Source organism: Aulostomus chinensis, chromosome 4, assembly GCF_037954235.1.
Source record: "Aulostomus chinensis isolate RoL2024-O1b breed Wild chromosome 4, RoL_Achi_v1.0, whole genome shotgun sequence".
NCBI lineage: Eukaryota > Metazoa > Chordata > Actinopteri > Syngnathiformes > Aulostomidae > Aulostomus > Aulostomus chinensis.
Genome location: NC_141323.1, coordinates 29,667,306 through 29,686,927, shown reverse-complemented (window position 1 = coordinate 29,686,927; position 19,622 = coordinate 29,667,306). Strand labels below are relative to the sequence as shown.

The 19,622-nt window shown below is 40.8% G+C and overlaps 1 long non-coding RNA gene across 1 annotated transcript; it reads right to left on the bottom strand.

Annotated features, from left to right (window-relative positions):
- Positions 1 to 4,747: 4,747 nt before the first annotated feature.
- On the bottom strand, positions 4,748 to 7,527 carry LOC147265964 (uncharacterized). The gene is made up of 4 exons (XR_015112659.1): positions 7,222 to 7,527; positions 6,897 to 6,940; positions 6,662 to 6,772; positions 4,748 to 5,920 (listed from the first exon to the last, which is right to left on the bottom strand). It is a non-coding gene; the product is annotated as an uncharacterized LOC147265964 (long non-coding RNA).
- Positions 7,528 to 19,622: the final 12,095 nt, after the last annotated feature.

Below are 19,622 nucleotides of genomic sequence, written 5' to 3'. Positions count from 1 at the left end.
CAGTGGTCTTTTCTGGTGTCAAATGCTCACACGTACACACAATTATCACAGTTACTGAGGACAGAAAAATGATGGAGGTCGTACTGGAGAAGAGTTCAAACTGGAGCCAGGAGGCAACGACCATTCCATCATCCATCTTCCAGCATTCCCCTCCAGCACTCACTATCACCCAGAAGTCCATCCTGTTAGACTGGAAACCTCCAAACAACCTCAACATCCTACAGTGGAAGAAGCTGCTGATGAGCAGAAATCCCTGGAAAAATGTCTGCATCCATCAACCATGAAACCACCAACTTCAGTAAAACCTGGTCCACTACCATCAATAAATGAACCTCTGAGATGCCTGACCTCCAACCCTCAAAGTGACATTGAACACACAAACACCCAACACATTCAACACACACACACACACACACACACACACACACACACACACACACACCAGCTCCATTCACCCTTTATTCTTTTTAAAATGCCTTTATTTGTTCATACATTTATTGTTTTCATTACAATATCATAATCATATTATATTTGATATTATTGTTGCTGTATTAGAAACATTTCTACTGATCGTGGTGATAAGAACAAAAGCATTGAAAAGGATACCATTGATTCTGAATAATACAGAATTACTGCATGATGAAATTATTATTATTGTTATTATTATTAATACTCTCACTCAATCAATATTTTGTTCTATTCTATTATTAATAATGTATCATTTCAGACATTATAACTATGTTCTGGTCTCTTTCTCCTCGTCCACTTGCTTGTTTATATATTTTTTGACAGCAGAAATGCTACAAATCCTGTATGAGGAATCACTGCAAGTGGAGGAGGAAAAAATAGGAACAGCAAACCAGAGATGAACAATTTATCCTCATTCACCATTATTATTACCAAACACAAGTTATTAATGAAATGTGACACTTCTCTCTTCTTATTATAATTATTATTATTATCATTATTATTATTATCACTGTTTTTGTGGCATCACTGTTTTCTGGTTCTCATCACTACTCTTGCTATTATTGTTCTGGCATTAACAATGTTGTTAATGATGACATCACCTTTATATTAATATCACAACTATGGTTATTGTTTTTCTTATTATGGTGATAGTCATTAATTACATATTTCTACTCTTTGTCTCCTTTGTGTTTGTTTATTCTTTGCTGTACAAAATTATTGTGGAATTATATTTTATTGATATTTCTGTATGATAGAAACCAGAGGTTCTCAATTACAAATGTTAAAAGGCCTTAAAGTAGGATTTATTTCTCTACCCATTTATTTATTCTATTTCTTTTTACAATGATCTTCTTCAGATGTCATTCATCAGCCTACCATGATAGATATTCATCATTCATTATTAATATGATTGAGATACAAAGATAATGAACACAACACACACACCATCAATTTACACACAACACTGACACAATATTAGTCTCTCATTATTAATGAATTATTGATTTGTTAAAATTATTTTTAGTTTCTTTTTTCCCCCAGATAATTCTTTTAATTTTAGCATTTCAATTCATGAATTAATTTGTTCATTGTTTCCTCCAATTTCCTGCCTCTCCCTTTCCAGTTTGTCCAGTCCTCTTTAAAGAGAAAACACACAAAATGACTTTCAACCGTCCGATTGCTCAACTACTTGAATAAATGAATAATAAATAAATGAGACAAATATGTCATGAGCAGACGCCCTGACATTGGGTCTGGGGGTTGAACTGGGAGGAGATGGAATAGCGGCTGGTTGCTTCCATCAGCAGCTTCCTCCTTTCGTTTGGTTCCACACCCGACGCTGCTAACTAGTGGCTAGCCAGCCTCAGCTGTGAGCCTCTGCTGCTGATGCTGACTGGACAGGTTCCCCCCTCCTCCTTCTCTCTTTGGGACACTCATACATACACACACACACACACACACACACACACACACATACACACACACACACACACACACACACACACGTTATCACTTTGTATCTTTTGGTTCGATTGAACTGTTATACCAACGTGTTGCTGATTGATTGATGCATTGTGTTTAATAAACATTTTTAATCATAAGAGAGAAGTCGCAGTGTCTTTTGTGTCCAAAACTGTGGTCACGTGTCTCAGTGATAGGCAGCGCTCTGATCTCACTCTTCTAAGATCAGAGTTGTCCCTGTTTAGTTGATATTACAGAATATTGACTGTTTAGTGGATAAACTCTGTTTGAGACTGACAATTTTTACAAATTTGGTCAACATTTTAGTTTCCCTGAACTCATCAGGGTGGTGCCCCGATTGATTAATATTCAATATTAATTAGTATTTCATTCAATAATCAAAAATTATATTCATAATTATTGACAATTATAATTTTGACCAAATCGCTCCTCAATGCACAACATTGGCAATAAAGTCTTTTCTGGTTCTGAACCCCCCTCCCCACACACACACACACATACACACTCTCACACACACACACAATTTCTGTAAATGTGGCTTCAGTGTCTTTGATTCTAGTTTCTTATTTCATGGTTCAGTTTTTGACACTCGGTCTTTTCTCAGCGTTCCTGTTATCTTGTCTCTCCTGCTTCATGTAAATTAAAAGAATATTTTTCAAGTTGATCTGAAACTAAGCTGAGACAAGTTAGACTGTGGAGGACCGACACTCTCTGGGTTTAGCAGCAGCTCAGCCACCTCATGTGATTGAACTACTGTGTTTGTACCAGCACACTACAACTGGAGAACAGTCCATTTATTTGACTTCTTGACATACGGAACACAGAACATCAGAGCAGTTGAGGGCCGACTGGAGCAAACAGTGAGGGAGTCAATCCAGAAATGCACCTGCTGCCTCCAGGACATGAGCCAGTTGATTTGAGCCGTTTCAAACACACGTCTATGTGAGCCATGCAGATCAACAACACCTCCAACAGGAAGCCTACCTGAGCTCCACAGCACCAGCAGCACCAGCAGCACCAGCAGCACCCTGCCATCCATGTCCAGTGTCAAGCTCCTCTGATCGTCTGCTACTAGTTTCTTCACTCTTATTTCCTCATCAGGACTCTTAAGTGCAGCTTTTCATGTCCGTGTCAACAGCTCCCGATGTGCTGAAGTGATACAAAGATAAAGCTGAGGGTCGGACACGTCATCCACATCAGAGTTGCGACACTCATGATCTTCTGATCAGATGAGCAGTTTCCTCTCCTTCACTGCTGCAGACGCATCAGATTGTCAGCACCACATCTCCTGTTTCCTGATATAAAACAACACGTACTTCATAAAACAAGCCTGACCAACTTAACACATTTCATGTCAACTGCATTTAACAACACAGAGATGTTTTGTTAAATCCTACTAGAGGTGAATCTCATCCATGATTCTCCAGACATTTTTTAGGACCTCTGACAGTTTCAGCATCTGAGGAGGCAGACGACAGCGTGTCTGAAACAGAGGGTTTCAAAGTGAAGTCCTCAGATAAATTAGCTGAGTTTCACTGGACTGCTAACGAAGGTCAGAGGAGAGAGAGAGAGAGAGAGAGAGAGAGAGAGAGAGAGAGAGAGAGAGAGAGAACAAGCAGTGTACATAAGAATGAAATTTCATTCCAGAGGCAAAAACACAACACTGGAAACAAAACAGTGAACCCTCCTGAGCTCAGGATGAAAGCAAGCTTTTCCCAGGCATTTCATAAAAGTAAAATCTGACAAAATCTCTGATCTGACTTTTAAATCCATTTATTAAAATGACACTTTTACTGACTTCAGGTGATTTCCTTGCTGTCGTTACTTCTCATTTTTAGGGAGTTTCTTGATCGTCACTCAGGACTTCATCCCCCATGTTTGTGAAGGAAACAGGAAAAAAAGACTGAAAACTGACACACATTCCTGGAATATTAATCACAAACCTGCCAGAGGAATCATGAATAGAACAGACAGGAAAAAAGTTAATTCACTTTAATGATAGTTCTGAGTGTCAACTCACTGATCCTGGATCAGATTTGAGTTTAAAGGATAAAAGCAACTGGACTTGCTTGAATGTCTTGAAGAGGCTTCATCATCCAGGTACTTCTTATCTTGTAGTAACTGCAGTACTTCAACCTTTAACTTGGTCATGTTCACACATTGTCACCACATATTTCAAAGCAGGGAAACTGAACTGGTGATTTCAGGCCTGTTAAAAGAACCCTGCAAGTGAATGTGTTGGTCAGACCAGCAGATTGAGGGCCAAGTGTTTCCATGTATTTCTGTGTGAGAAGCAGCGTTGCACCACAGGCTTGTATTTTTGTGTCAAATCTACAAATCTTTGTTCAGTCGTAGAAGCAGGAGGAAGGGGAGGACATTGGGTGAGAGTGAGAGTCAGAGGCTGATAGAGAGGAGGGGGGAGGCCGGTGGAGACAAACCACAATCATGAGACGTTTATCAGCACAGACGTGCAGCATTTAGAGAGACGACCTGATAGAAACCTGTTTTTGCTCTTAACTTGCTTTTGCTGGTCTACAATGTTAGAGAGAAGAGAGAGAAATCCACAACACTGGACCGGGCTGATACCAGCGGAACCAGAGCTCCGCTCCTCCAACCTAAAATTAACTTGAGGTAGGTAGGTAAGGTAAGGTAATTTTATTTGTAGAGCCCGTTTTCACAAACAGTTTGTCTCAAAGGGCTTCACATGGCATCATAACAACATCCTCTGCCCTTAGACCCTCACATCGACTGAGGAAAAACTCCATAGAAAACCCTTTTAACAGGGAAAAATCTGAGAAACCTCAGGGTGAGCAACAGAGGAGGGATCCCTCACCCAGGACGGACAGACGTGCAGTAGATGTTGCTACAGACAAGAAAACAGTTTACAATGCAAAATGTGGGAAACACGGAAATGTTAATAACAGCTGAAGAAGGAAGCTTCTGGTAGGGGAGGCAGGGAGAGCAAGCCAGCTTGATGGGGGACTGGATGGCAGACTGGTTCATGGAAGGGGAGCGCAGGCCGGTGTAACAGTAGGGAATAAAAGGGGGGGGGGGGGGCGATGCAGGCGGCGGTTTGAGCTCTGGTGGATCTGTGGAAACACAGAGACTGCGAGACACCAAGGCCAAACTACAAAGTGCAACAAGTAGTGGTAATGACAGTTCCAAAAATGTGCAGGGAGGAGAGGAGGAGGAGAGAGGGGGAGAGGAGAGGAGAGGAGGGAAGGGCTCCATGTAACCTGATGTGTCCCCCAGCAGTCTAAGCCTGTAGCAGCATAGCTATCAATGGTTCAGAGCTACCTGAACCAGTCCTAACTGAAGGCTCTGTCATAGAGGAAGGTCTTAAGCCTGGACTTAAACGTAGTTAAAGTGTCTGCCTCTCTGACCCATGGAGAGAGCTGGTTCCACAGTAGAGGAGCCCGGTAACGAAAGGCTCTACCTCCCAGTCTGTTTTTATTGATACTGGGAATCACTAAAAGACCTGCATTCTGGGAGCGGAGTGCTCTGGTCGGACAGTAGGGACTAATGAGCTCTTTCAAATAGGATGGAGCTTTATCATTGAGAGCCTTATAAGTCAGCAGAAGGACTTTGAAGTCGATTCTAGATCCTACAGGAAGCCAGTGGAGAGAAGCTAAAGTGGGAGAGATGTGTTCTCTCTTCTTAACTCCCGTCAAAACCCTCGCTGCAGCGTTCTGGACCAGCTGGAGACTCTTTAGAGGTCACTTGGTGCATTTTGCTGCTTCCTAACTTGATCTTTTGAAACACATCAGCTTCATCAGGAGAGTGAACAAGAAATGAAATGGTCTCCCTACAAGAGTCACCTTCAAGCTGCTGAGGCAACATGGCTGCTGATCTCTGGTCCTTTTGCTTGAAGCACCGTTGCTTCCTTGACCGGCTGTTTTACTGCACTCCTGGACTTTGTCTGATAGAACAGAAATATTCAGCCCCCTTTTCCATCATAGAAGCGCTCCTGTTAAAGTTCAACAAAAATACAAAGGACAACAGTGAAACAAAAAACACTGATAAAGAAGAAGGTTTACTATTTTTGAATTTGTGTCCCATCCTATGAATCCAAGTCATTGTCAAACTGGCATTTTCATTGACTGATGGTTTTAATGACTGTTATTTTGTATTTTCATATCTGCTTAGATGATCAAGTTGAACATTGTAGCAGACTTAAAAATATGAATCAAGGTACTACAGCATTACATCACATTACATTAGACAGTAACAAAGTTATCAAACCAAATATTACAATATTGACAATTCCAGTTTTTCAGAGGGAACTCTGAAGTATTCAGTCTTGTTAAGTAAAACCCCAAAGTTCTAGAATGTAAAACTGCTGACATCATCATCTCCAGGTTTTTCAATCTACTTGAAGACAAAGTGATGAGGTTTGTGTGAGTGGAGATGGTGTTGAATGATCTAAAGGAGACAAATCTAGAAACAGACATGTTTGTGAAACTCCATTTTTATGGCTGCGTCCATTTTGTTATTTTTCCACAAAGTAGTTCAAATCATTGAGATTTCATTTTCAGTCTTTCAAGTAACCTGTATTTAATAACTGAACATGTTACAGAAATGTGACCCAACTCTGTCACTGCAGTCCAGATTTCATTAACATGTCAAGTTAAGCTGCATCAGAGAAAATGTGTTTCTGACTGTTTGTTAACAGCAAAGCTTCATAATGACTCCTGCCTTCATCACCTACGTCTGGATTGGCCTCCAGGAGTTCAAGGAGGACGTCTTCCTCCACTGCTGCCTCAGTCTCATCAAAAATGTCAAGTTCAGCTGCGCTGGGAATCCACAACTGTTTTTTTAACTACAGGAAGAAAGCATTTAACAAGATAAAGCTGGATTAAGTTTAAAAATGTTTCAAATGAAGAACTGCTTCAGCAGCTTTTAATGTTCACAGTTACATCATGAATTTGTATCTTGTCCATTACCAATATTAGTGGATAATAAAAAACTTTCTCATTCAGGTTGAAACCTGCAAGAGGAAGCAGACAAGGTCAAATTATTTTGACACATCAAACTAAAAAACAATAAGGTGCATACTGCCCTCTATTGACTAAAGCTGATAATGCTACCATGAACTATCAGGAAAAGAGAAGCACAAATTAAACAAAATAATACAGGACATTCACACCCCCCCCCCCCGCCCAAAAAAAAGAAATTCAACAAAAAATGTCCTCAAACAGTGAAGTTTAATCAAACCTTGTGTCTGTATGTTGTGATAGTATTTTATACACAAAATGAGAGTAAACTCACCTCGATGTTTGATGCAGTACAGAAAAAGAACATAGTTCCCTTCATTCTCCTGCCATTAAAGTTCATAAACTAGCAAGAATGTCAGGTAGCATTAGCATTAACTTCAGCTAAAGTCGACCAGCTTCAGGTGCCTTTAACAATCGCCTTACTCGCTACTTAAGGCTTTATACGCGGCGTATATAAAGTTTTAGAACCTGTAGAAGTTCATATACTTCGTTTTTTTTTCTTTTTAAACCGAATATTCCAGGCACTGCGTTTTCCTCTGGACACCGCGAATCTTAGAGAACAGCGCGTGGAGATGGAGAGTGGAACTCAGCCCAGAGTTCCTGCGCGTGACTGCTGAAATAGCCCCGCCCCCTGAGCTGCACTGAGGCGGTAGAACAACACCCGAATTAACACCATGGAACTACAAACCATTTAAACCTGCTTTGAAGTCATTCAAAAAGACATTTCTGACCCTTGACGTCACGCAGCCCCCCTCCACGTCCAAATCTCATCAAACTAGTCTCAGTCGTTTGGGCTGTCAAAAGAAACGTTGGGGCGACTTTGTTTTTAAAGTTATTCTATATTTGAAAAGATATTGATATTTTTACGAAAGACAGTACTTTAACTTTAACTTACCTTGTTTCATGATATGAACTTCATCGTAAACAGCTGAGTGATTGCTTCATATTTAATAGAAGTAACCAATGTTTAATATCATTTATTGTGAAGCCATGAGTGAAAGTGGAGTGTTGAAATTGTCTGACAGGAATCTTTATGAGATCCTTGTTTCTGTGGGGAACATATAGTAGGAGGTACGTAAACAGTCTGCACTGTCTGTCAACTGTTGAGAAAGTAGTGCTTTATTACTCCTGGTGCTCTGCAACAAACCTCATCTGTCAGAGGTGAGACACCAGCACCCAATATTACACATTTCTTTGGTAAAGCACAAGATTGAACGTTAAATGCTTAAAATAGAACAATGTCTGAAACTGTCATTCACCTTAAATGTGTGCATCATTATAACCATATACAGGACACAGAGCATGGAAGAAAAGATGAGGACAAGTCTCTGCTACAGTCAGTGGGAATTCATCAGGAATAAATTTGTTTTCAGATAAAACAAGGACAACAGCTGTTATGATGATGGTCACATGATTTAAAAGATTAAAATCAACTCTCTGTATCAATGTGAGATAGAGTTACAGAAATGAATAGAACATTACTCACTGACTGAAAATTGAAAAAGCACCAGACTTTGGTCCAGAGCTTGGTTCTAACGTTACTTGACAGAACTTTTTTCTACTTTTTTTTCTTCTTGCAATCAACACTGCCCAGAGTTGATTTGCAGGAAATAAGACTCACACATTTGATGAAGTTTGGTCAGACGGTGCAGACACACTTGACACCCAGAGAGGTGAGCAGGTTTTGGACCAAGTTGAAACTTGTCAAGTATTTGAGACAGAAAATGAAAGAAAGCTGTGGCTGTGTTCTGGTTCTGCGTGTGAACACTTCGGCCCCTAAAGGTAGCGTCTGCTCCTGCTGACTCAGGGCAACATTGAAGAATGTGGATGCCCCTGATAGAGGAGCAGGTCATGATGATGCCAGATGAACTTGCGGAGCAGAACAGTTGCCAGTCCCACTTGTCTGGCTTGTTGGCAGTGGATTGGTGGAGAGAGCAGCCCTGGTTCTTCAATGAGCAACCATGACCTCATGCACACTGAGCTGATAAGCTGATGGTATCTGATGGTATCTGATGGTATCTGGTGGTATCTGGTGGTATCTGATGGTATCTGATGGTATCTGGTGGTATCTGATGGTATCTGATGGTATCTGATGGTATCTGGTGGTATCTGATGGTATCTGGTGGTATCTGGTGGTATCTGATGGTATCTGATGCTGACTACTTCATTGACATGTGGTCAAAATGTCTTGTGTTTCCTGAAATTAACTGAGTGCTGCTCAGTAAAGTAGACATGACTTGAGATTCTATTCCTGCTTGGTCCATTTCAACATTCTTATCCTTCCTAGCATTGGAGATAAAGTATCAGTCAGGGCTGTACTTGATTAGTACTGCATATAGTACACATCAGTCACTGCCATTACATAGTGGAATGGAAGTTGAAATACTGTTTACCAGCAAGCTGAAAACTGTTGTGGTATTTGACAATTCTATTGTTTCTGAATGAAAATCACGTGAAGGAGAATCATGGAGACATCCTAAAAATGGCTGAGGTCTGCTGAGCTGCAGCAGGTCTGAGCTGCTTTTGATGCTCAATTAGGGGTTCAGTCTCTTACTCAAGGACACTTTGACATGGTCACCGGGGGAAATGAGGATCAAACCAGCCACCCTTTGGTTGCCAGACGGCCATGCTACTCCTGAGTCATGTGACCTGGATAAGATGGTGAACAACAGCTGATCGCCATGCTGGCAAACCCCCTTTTGTTTGGTTTGGTTGTTGTTTAGTGACTGTGGATGAACACACAGGAGAAGTTGTGCATAAATTTGTGTTCCCTGTTCATTTGAATATATGCAGGAGTATGAGGTGAAAATAATACTTGTGGGAGAATGAGAGTTAAGTCTCATCGCTATGACCTGTGCTGACACTTCAACATGTCAGCCCACATAACAAAGATGGCAGTCATCTGGGAAAGCAAGTACACCACACATACACATGGTAAAGAGACGCCACACACAGGCAGCCAAGGTCCAAGATAAGTGTAATCGGGGAATGTCCCATTCCTTTCTGGTCCTTGAAGATAGTGTGAAGGCCATCACATCACACAAACACACACACACACACACACACACACACACACACACAGCCTGAATACAGTATAAAAAGGTATGTCATATTCTGTATCAGTGGGAGGACATCTTTAACTGCACTGCTAGGAGGGATCGTCGCTAAGAATAAAGAGATCCCCCATCTGGCACCTGAGACTCAGTCCTCTGATTCCTCTCATCCACCATTTTCCACCACGACATGCTGTTTATTTTTGTTATTTTTGCAGAACTGTTTCCACTCCCTTACAGGTAAAGAAAATGGATGGCTGGATGGAAGTCCCCCAACTGTGGCTGTTCTGAAACTCTTCTCCTCAATCACTCCTGAGTTGACACTCTGAGATGGGAAACTCTGAGTATCTGATTCCAGAACAGCTGATCTGAGTTGCTTCAATCAACTGTGAGTATGTTCACCCTGAGTTGCACACGTGCACAACCACGACAAAACGCCATCATCAATGGAGCCCCGATACCACGAGTCACCATGACAACCACAAACAAAATAATAAGTTATTTCATGACAGTGGAGTTGGAGCACCACTGCAGCAGCGAAGGAGAGAGAATCGGCATGAGAGAAAGGAGCTACCTGAGTCAAGGCAGAAGTTTGAATGTACTTTTCCATTGATTTAACATTTAGCTGTAAGAGGTTGTAGCTTACACTTGTAGATATTAATAGGAATAAAATCTGATTTTCATTCTGGTGCCATCCAACAGGGGAGGAGTGGACTGGGGAGAAGTTAAAATGAAACATAAAAACACCTTTCAAAAGGTAAGCTGTATTTTGCTGGGCAATGATTGTACCTCACTTTGATTTTATTTTTTTAAAGATACTTAAGCTATGAAGTAAATATTAATTCAGTGGCTACTTCAAGTACTGATTTAAACCCCTAAAAAATGTTGTTTTAACATCACTTGATACCCACTTAGTAGATTGTACATCATACAATGTTGACACATTTTTATTGACGTCATATAAAAAGTGACGATGTGTAAACGAACAAAACAAAATCAACTAACATAACAAAAGATTAGCATTTGAGGCCTGTGTGAATGAGATTACACTGTAAAGCGCTTTGAGTGCAGATAAGGTAGAAAAATAAAATTGAGTCCATTTACCATGAAGTTGATCTGGTTGGGCACTGGTATTTTTTCTTACTGCAGCTCAGGAGTGATTCAGGAGAAGAGTTTCAGAACAGCCAAGGTTGGAGACTGGAATTTTAAAATTCACCTGGAACCAGACAACCTTGGGAGGTAAAACCTCAAATCATAGTCATAGACCTCTGGTTGGAGGCTGGACGATGATGTTTGGACTTGAAGGAAAACTCCTTGTCCAAATTCCATTGTGTTCAAATTTAAAGTCCCACAATAAGAAGTAGCTGAATCTGACAGGTGAAGGTTTGGAACTCCAAGATGGTTGATGTTTTCTTGACTTGATGCTCTGACTGTCAGGGTAGATGACAGCTTCTTTCTGCTGCTGCATCTGAGTGGCTATGATTGGAGGTTTTACCTTCCAAGGTTGTCTGATTCCAGGGGAAATTTGAAAATTCCAGTCCCCAACCTTGGCTGTTCTGAAACTCTTCTCCTGAATCACTCCTGAGTTTTTGTTAAGAGCTGAAAATGAGCTGCATCAAGAAAAAATACCTGTGGTTCTCCTCCAGGAGGGTCCAGGTTCTGCCATTGTGGCTCCTTGTGCCACTGCCAGAGAGCCTCAGCTGCACACTGCAACATTTCAACAGGAGATTTACATTCCTTCAAGTGTCCTGACATCTTATTCCAATGGTTCTGTTCCATATTTATATTTTAAAATCAATCACACAATGAAAGCTGCCACAGCTGGTTTAAGAGAGAGAACAGGCTAAGAGATTTGAAACCAGTAAAATATGCTTTTCTGTGTGCAAACTAGTGAGGGGCATGGAAGGATATTTTACCACCAATACAGAACCCAAACTTTAGTCATGTGATGAGATGGCGACTCTGATTATGAAGTTTATGGACAAAATGTGAATTAAAGAAAATACATTAAAAAAACAACAATTCTTCAGTAGACTTTGATCTAACATTTGTGGTAAGATTTTGGTGGCTGCTCTCACAGCAAATTCAGGATTCGGGAATAAACTCTCTGTGAGTTAAAATCAACTCAATCTGAGTGTACATGTGAGACCAGCGAATAAACTCTTGGGCTGTGTTAAAGTAACTCTTTTCTGAGAGTTGATCTTTTACGCACGCAGAGGCGTCGAGGATGCAAAAATCTTCATCTTGGACTCGATCCACAAGCACCTGGAGCTTCCTAACTCCTCCGCCAGACTTCTGTTCGCTAATTTCTCATCAGCATTTAACACACTGCAGCCCCACATCCTGGCCACCAAACTCTCCTCTTGCTTCCATCTGGACGACCAGCTTATACTGTGGATTCTGGACTTTCTGACCAACAGGACTCAGAAAGTTCGGGTCAACTACTCCCTTTCGGACCTCTGCTTTACCTCAACTGGCTCCCCCCAAGGCTGTGTGCTCTCCCCCCTGCTCTTCATCCTCTACACAGATGACTGCCGATCCACACAGCCCAACTGCCACCTGGTGAAATATGCTGACGACACAGTTCTCCTGTCACTGCTGTCAGGCCCAGCACAACATCATGGACCCGCTCTTCAGGAGTTTGTAGAGTGGTGTGACAGCTCCAAACTAGAACTGAACGTCAGCAAGACCAAAGAGATGGTGGTGACCTTCTCCAGCAAGCAGAGGGATCTGGCTTCTGCTGTCATTACCACCATCCACGGGAGGCCAGTGGAGGTGGTCGAAGAGTACAAATACCTGGGCACAATCTTTGACAACCTCCTGAACTTTTCTGCCAACACAGAGGAGATTCTCAGGAGGTGTCACCAACGACTGTTCCTCCTCAGGAAACTCAATTCCTTTGGAGTCAGCGCACCCATAATGATGACTTTCTACTACGCCTTTGTGGAAAGCATCATCACATCCTCCATAACCTGCTGGTTCCACTCCCTCAGCCTCCAGAACCGGAACAGACTGCAGCGCACTGCATCAGTGTGCTCCAAAATCATCGGCCTGCCTGTCAGAACTCTTTCACACGTTTACAGCCAACAGGTCCTGAGACAGGCAGCCAAGATCATCAAAGACCCCTCACACATACTCCACTCTGCATTTGAATGGCTCCCCTCTGGGCGACGCCTCCGCTGTGTGGCCTGCAGAACTGAGAGGAGGAAAGCCACCTTTATCCCCAAAGCCATTCTTTTCTTTAACTCCAGCTGCTAACACCTTCCCCACACCAACACCCTACACACACACACACCTACATACTCTCCCCAGACTACTCAATATCCTGTCTTCACTGTTACACTGTTTATACTGTTTACATTGTCTGCACTTTATTCACTCACTCCAGTCACCTTACTCTTCATTCTACATTGTGTACATACTGTATGTAGTATATTTATTGTATTTTTATCTTTAATCTCATTTTTATTCTCTTATTTATTCCCACTGTCATGTCCGTTTTTTTTTGTTTTTTTTTTTTGTTTTTTTTCTTTGTTTTGTTTTTTAATGTCATGCTGCTCAGTTGTACCGTATTTTAATTGCCCCTCGGGGATAAATAAAGTCATCTGAATCTGAATCTGAATTCAGGAGAAGAGTTTCAGAACAGCCAAGGTTGGAGACTGGAATTTTAAAAATTCACCTGGAACCAGACAACCTTGAGAGGTAAAACCTCACATCATAGTCATAGACCTCTGGTTGGAGGCTGGACGATGATGTTTGGACTGGAAGGAAAACTCCTTGTCCAAATTCCATTGTGTTCAAATTTAAAGTCCCACAATAAGAAGTAGCTGAATCTGACAGGTGAAGGTTTGGAACTACAATATGGTTGATGTTTTCTTGACTTGATGCCCTGACTGTCAGGGTAGGTGACAGCTTCTTTCTGCTGCTGCATCTGAGTGGCTATGATTGGAGGTTTTACCTCCCAAGGTTGTCTGGTTCCAGGGGAAATTTGAAAATTCCAGTCCCCAACCTTGGCTGTTCTGAAACTCTTCTCCTGAATCACTCCTGAGCTGCAGAAAGAAAAAATACCAGTGCCCAACCAGATCAACTTAATGGCTGCTAACAGCCTCAGACACTTGATTTCCATCAATCTGGAGCCAAGAAGGCCCTCACCTGTGGTTCTCCTCCAGGAGGGTCCAGGTTCTGCCATTGTGGCTCCTTGTGCCACTGCCAGAGAGCCTCAGCTGCACACTGCAACATTTCAACAGGAGATTTACATTCCTTCAAATGTCCTGACATCTTATTCCAATGGTTCTGTTCCATATTTATATTTTAAAATCAATCACACAATGAAAGCTGCCACAGCTGGTTTAAGAGAGAGAACACACTAAGAGATTTGAAACCAGTAAAATATGCTTTTCTGTGTGCAAACTAGTGAGGGGCATGGAAGGATATTTTACCACCAATACAGAACCCAAACCCAAACCCAAAGTCATGTGATGAGATGGTGACTCTGATTATGAAGTTTATGGACAAAATGTGAATTAAAGAAAATACATTAAAAAAACAATTTTTCAGTAGACTTTGATCAACATTTGTAGTTAGATTTTGGTGGCTGCTCTCACAGCAAATTTAGGATTCGGGAATAAACTCTCTGTGAGTTAAAATCAAATCATCATGGGCTGTGTTAAAGTAACTCTTTTCTGAGAGTTGATCTTTTAACTCCTATCAGGAGTTAAAACTGAACATGAACAGGAGTTAAAAAATGACTCCCATTCAGAGTACAATTCACTCTTATATTTAGTTGCATTTATGTTAACTCTTTTTCAGTGTTAACAGTCAACTATTAATATGTGTTGTATTTTACACTCATGGAGTTAATATTTCAAGACACTAAAATGTTTTTTTTTTTAGGTAAAATAAATATGAAATACACCAAATAAATTACTTTAATGCCTCTCTTTATTTAAAACATTGAGACATTAGGTCAGCAACACTTCGCTGCATGAATACATACTTGTGAACCAAGTTATATTTTGGTAAAATCATTTATCTAACAATGAGCTTTGTTCAACAACATCGTTCTTCAAGTAGAAAATAAGGTAAAACCTCAAATCAAAAGACACTTATAATGGCAGCTTAACAGTTGCAAAACGGTGTTATAAAATGTAAGTCAAATAAAAAACAAAATGTTATACAAAAACATATTTCAATTTTTCAACAAATAATCTCAACTAGATTTCTACAAATTCTTTGGAGAAAATCCATCCAGTGCAAACTTTGTCAAAAACCTTGACATATTGACACATTTAACAAATGTGACTTCCTTGTAATGCAGGATTGCAGACATAATGTAAACAGTTCAACTCATCATTAAGCTCAACACGTGTACATACAAGTCAAGATCAATTCCACTCAGTTTCCTTTATCAAACATTTTGACACTTCAAATAATACAACTCTCTGACACAACATAAAAACATGAATCACACCCACAGGACATTTGGCCATCAAAAGCTTTGAAGTGTCTTCAGGCCCTTCTTTCCAGAACCAGAATCTTATTTGGGTTGATTTCATTTACTTGGAAAGCAAGAAAATGGTCATGGAAACAAGTTTCATGTTCCATCAGAACAAAAAACACTTCACCTTTATGCAAGATAATAGTGGTTATTTTGCTGAACAAAGGCGTGTTTTCATCAGTGCCTATGCAAACAAAAAGGCCAACATGATATTCAACTCCATCACACTTTACCCAGTTTGTCAGGTTGACAATGGACTGTGGGTCAGTGTGAAGGTATGCAGATACATCTTGATGTTTCAAGTAAACACATTTTGATTGGACCAGACTTGACTGCTTTTAAGGCCAAGCATTCCCAATGATAGGCTACAGCAAACTGATGTTTTCTTGCAAGTGAGACAGTCAAATTCTTGAAGTTCTTATCACAGTCCTTGAAAAATGTATGTTTAGCTTTGAATCTCATTGTCCAGATATGAATAAGTGGTCCTATTTTTCAGAAGCACCGAGGATAGCGGACCATGAAATGGTGTTTTGGGATCAAGGTTTTTGATGAGTAAAGTTCTTTGAAGAGTTGGTGATGTTCGATAATAAGATGCTTTAGATACACAGTCATCCCTTCAGTGATCGAGTATGAAAACACAACGTCAATAATGTTCAGCAACAAAAGCATCAAATGCCAGTGCAAATCATCCTCTGGTACCAGGTCACCAAATATTAAGGGTATGTTTGTGATCAAACACAGAGTTTGGGATGTGTTTAATCCGAGTCCATGTCCCACACAGTCAAGCTTAACATTGGTTGGCTTGTTTTTCTTTTCCAAATAGCCATACTTGAAAGCATAGATCCTCTTCAACAGGCTTTCTTTAGTGATGAAAGGTTTCATCAGGTATTCAAAAAGTAACCTGGCCTCATATTGACCAACCCCCTCCAAAATGTCATGCATGATGTCAACAGCATAATTTTCTGAAATACTGCAAAGTGTTCAGAATGCTGTTCCGCTTAATGCCAAATAAGGAGGTTATTGTTGGATCATTTTCCAAAGCAGTAAAATGTTGGTCATTCAAAACTGCAGATCTTAAAGTCAAACACGGGTCATCTTCTGAGAAAACTGACTTTTGACAAACCCACAGAAATGATTTGCACTAAATGACTCCATGAATCCAAGAATGCTGTGCATACCCACGTTATCACCAGTCATTTGTGCAAGAGTGCCACGAACACAGACTTCAGAAAATGGAACAGCAACTCCAGCTGTTTCTAATATTTTCAGGTCTCTTACTAAGGGTTTCAATATTTCATCAATACCATATTTCTTAGCATCTTGTGCATGGAACAATGATACCAGATGAATGTTCATCAAGGCTGAATTCACCCTGGGTGGAAGATTCCTTAAAATGAAGTAAAGACAGACAACTTTATGGATACCTTTTTTTGAACCTGGCGGATTTGCGCGCTCCAATTCATCAAAGTACAACTGGAGAGCAAACTTTTCACTTGAAAACAGGGGATGATTTGTGAAGTAGCTTCCATCACACAAGTCCTCATATTTGTCACAGCTAGTAGATTTTTGCATCAATTCACAAATACTTTCATTTGTGAAAATGAACTGCAGTGTTTTAACTATTGAATACAGATCAATTTGTCAATGATTGGAACTTGCTCCTAGTTTCCAGTTTTGGTGTTTCGTCTGGTATCAAATCTTACACCTAGGCGCTTTTCAACTGCTTGCATGATATCCCATTTTTCTGTGAAATATTTTTCCAACTTGCTATTTGAATTTAAATGGCTGAAAGGATTGTCTGTGTGTTTAAACAACTCTTCAATGGCCGATCTGGCGGGATTGGTGGCTGGTATTAAGTTCAGCACTTGTTCCTGTATATTAGTTTGCAAGTCTCCAACAAGTCTCCAAGTTCTCAATGGTAGAAAGTACGACAGTATTTGGTACACCACTTCCTAAAAGTTCGGCAATAATTGATGCACACATGTCCTTGCTGCTTAGTGGCACTGAAGAGCCTTCTTCAATATTTTGGTGTTGTGATGAAGCAGAGGGGGTTTCATCATTGAAGCACTTCAAATTATCGTGCTCTTCAGTGTCATGGCTGACAGGGGTCTGATCTGTCAGACATGGACTGTCAAATGGTGCATGTATCTTAATGAGGTGCCTTCTAAATCCAGAATAACTTGAGAACTGCAAGCAGCATCCTATTTGACCACATTTTCATCTTAAATTTTTCCCTGGATACATTCCATGAATTAGTTTGAGGTGCCTGAACAAGAGCAGAGCTGGACCAAAGGATGACGCACAGAGGAAACATCTCAGCATTTTAGCGACTGCTTGTTCAACAACTTTGCTCTTAACTCTTTGACTCTTGGAGTTTCTTCTGTTGTGTCAATGTCAATGTTGTACAGTGTAGTCTGCAAAAATGTGTACAGGCTGGAGAGAGCATCATCATATTTCAGACTGAAAACAAAATGAGACTTGAACGGCTCATCAAATGCACCCAAAGATGTACTTGACTGACATGGAAGAAGCTTTCCATCCAAGACTATGTAGAAGCTGAGAACCTGTGCTCGTGAGGTTCCTCTGGCCAAAAGATATGGCTGGGGGTTTCGCTCTGTGGTAAGGTGGCCCTCCAAGCTCTGGCACGCCTGAAACACAATGAGAAGCACTGTCACATAAGCAGTTAACTAGAAAAAAATGTTACAAAATACTGGAAAAGATCACGTGGCTTTTACAAACCTTCTGAAATAGAACTAAATGATCTGCAGCCTCTGCAACACTGATCTTTTTTGGCCGCTTACGTCCAGCTGGTTGAGGTGTAAGCAGATGCAGCAAGACAAGAAGGGAGGCCATGTCACTGTCCCACTCTGCAGACAAAAATCAACATATATTTTACCTAAGAATATCTTTCTCTACATTTTAAAAGAAAAACAGGCGGCAGTAATAATCAGATATACTCCCATTTGCTTAAAAATGTATGCTAACTTATGATATCGCAAACAAACCCTTAACAACATACGACCTGGCTCATCATCAGCAGTGTCAGACTCTTCATTTAGGGCAGAGTTGAGGTGTTTTTTCAGAAGAGGTGTCTGTCTCAGGCTCCTGGCCTCTCGGATGATCTTGTCTTTAAAGCAGGTGGTCCACTTTTCCAGGAACCTGGATGGAATCTCTCATCCAAACATCAGCAAGAAATCCTGCAAAATCTAATGTAAAGCGGAGGGAACTACCATCACAATCATATCAATTGAATCAAATTTATTTTAAGAAATATTATTCAAATCGTATTTGTTTCCTACCAGTCCTTTAGTGTCCAAGAAACGAGGGAACATTTGGAGAATGTCTGCTGACTGCTGTGGATCATGGATCATCTGTTGGCGATAGAGGAATGTTTCTCTCATCTTCTGGAAGACTAAGTCACAGTCAGTTGTGTGGTGAAGATGAGACATTGCTTCTGTGCAGCCATCTCCTGATTGCTGGTCATCAATGGGACCAACTGTCCTTGACGATGTGGGACCTCCTTTACGCATCACTTTGTTGTGGGAAGTTGATGCAGTTTTCGACTGACGTTGAACTGTCTTCACCCTCCACTCAAGGAAACCTGTGTTGCTCTGGATGTCATAGAAATGTTCCTGAAATAATATCGGGTTAGAGTTCTGACATTTTAAAGTTTCAAAGGAAAGCAAATGGTAAAATTCTGAAAAAGATCAGGATTTCACACTGTATTTACAATGCAAACTCACATATCCCTTTTTTGAGTATGGATCCTTCAAAGATGGGAAGAGTGACACAATCCCAAGAGCATGAAACTCCTTGGTTGTTTTGGCTACTGCTCTCCTAAAATACATAAATATTGTTTGTGAAAAGATTCTTTCCTTCACTGAAAAGGGAGGGGGGGGGGCGACACTTCTTCTGCCACTAGATGGCAGTACCTGTGACCAAATCACAACTGAAGCACTTTAGCGCTTCCTATGGACTTTTCCTGAATTAGGTCGAAATTCTTGCTTGTTCAACTGGTTGCATGATATCCCATTTTTCTGCCACAATGATGTTCACCATTAATGGGTGAGTTGAATCTTTCATACTCCCCGTGTCTTCATACTCCTTAATCACGGTCATCCCTGC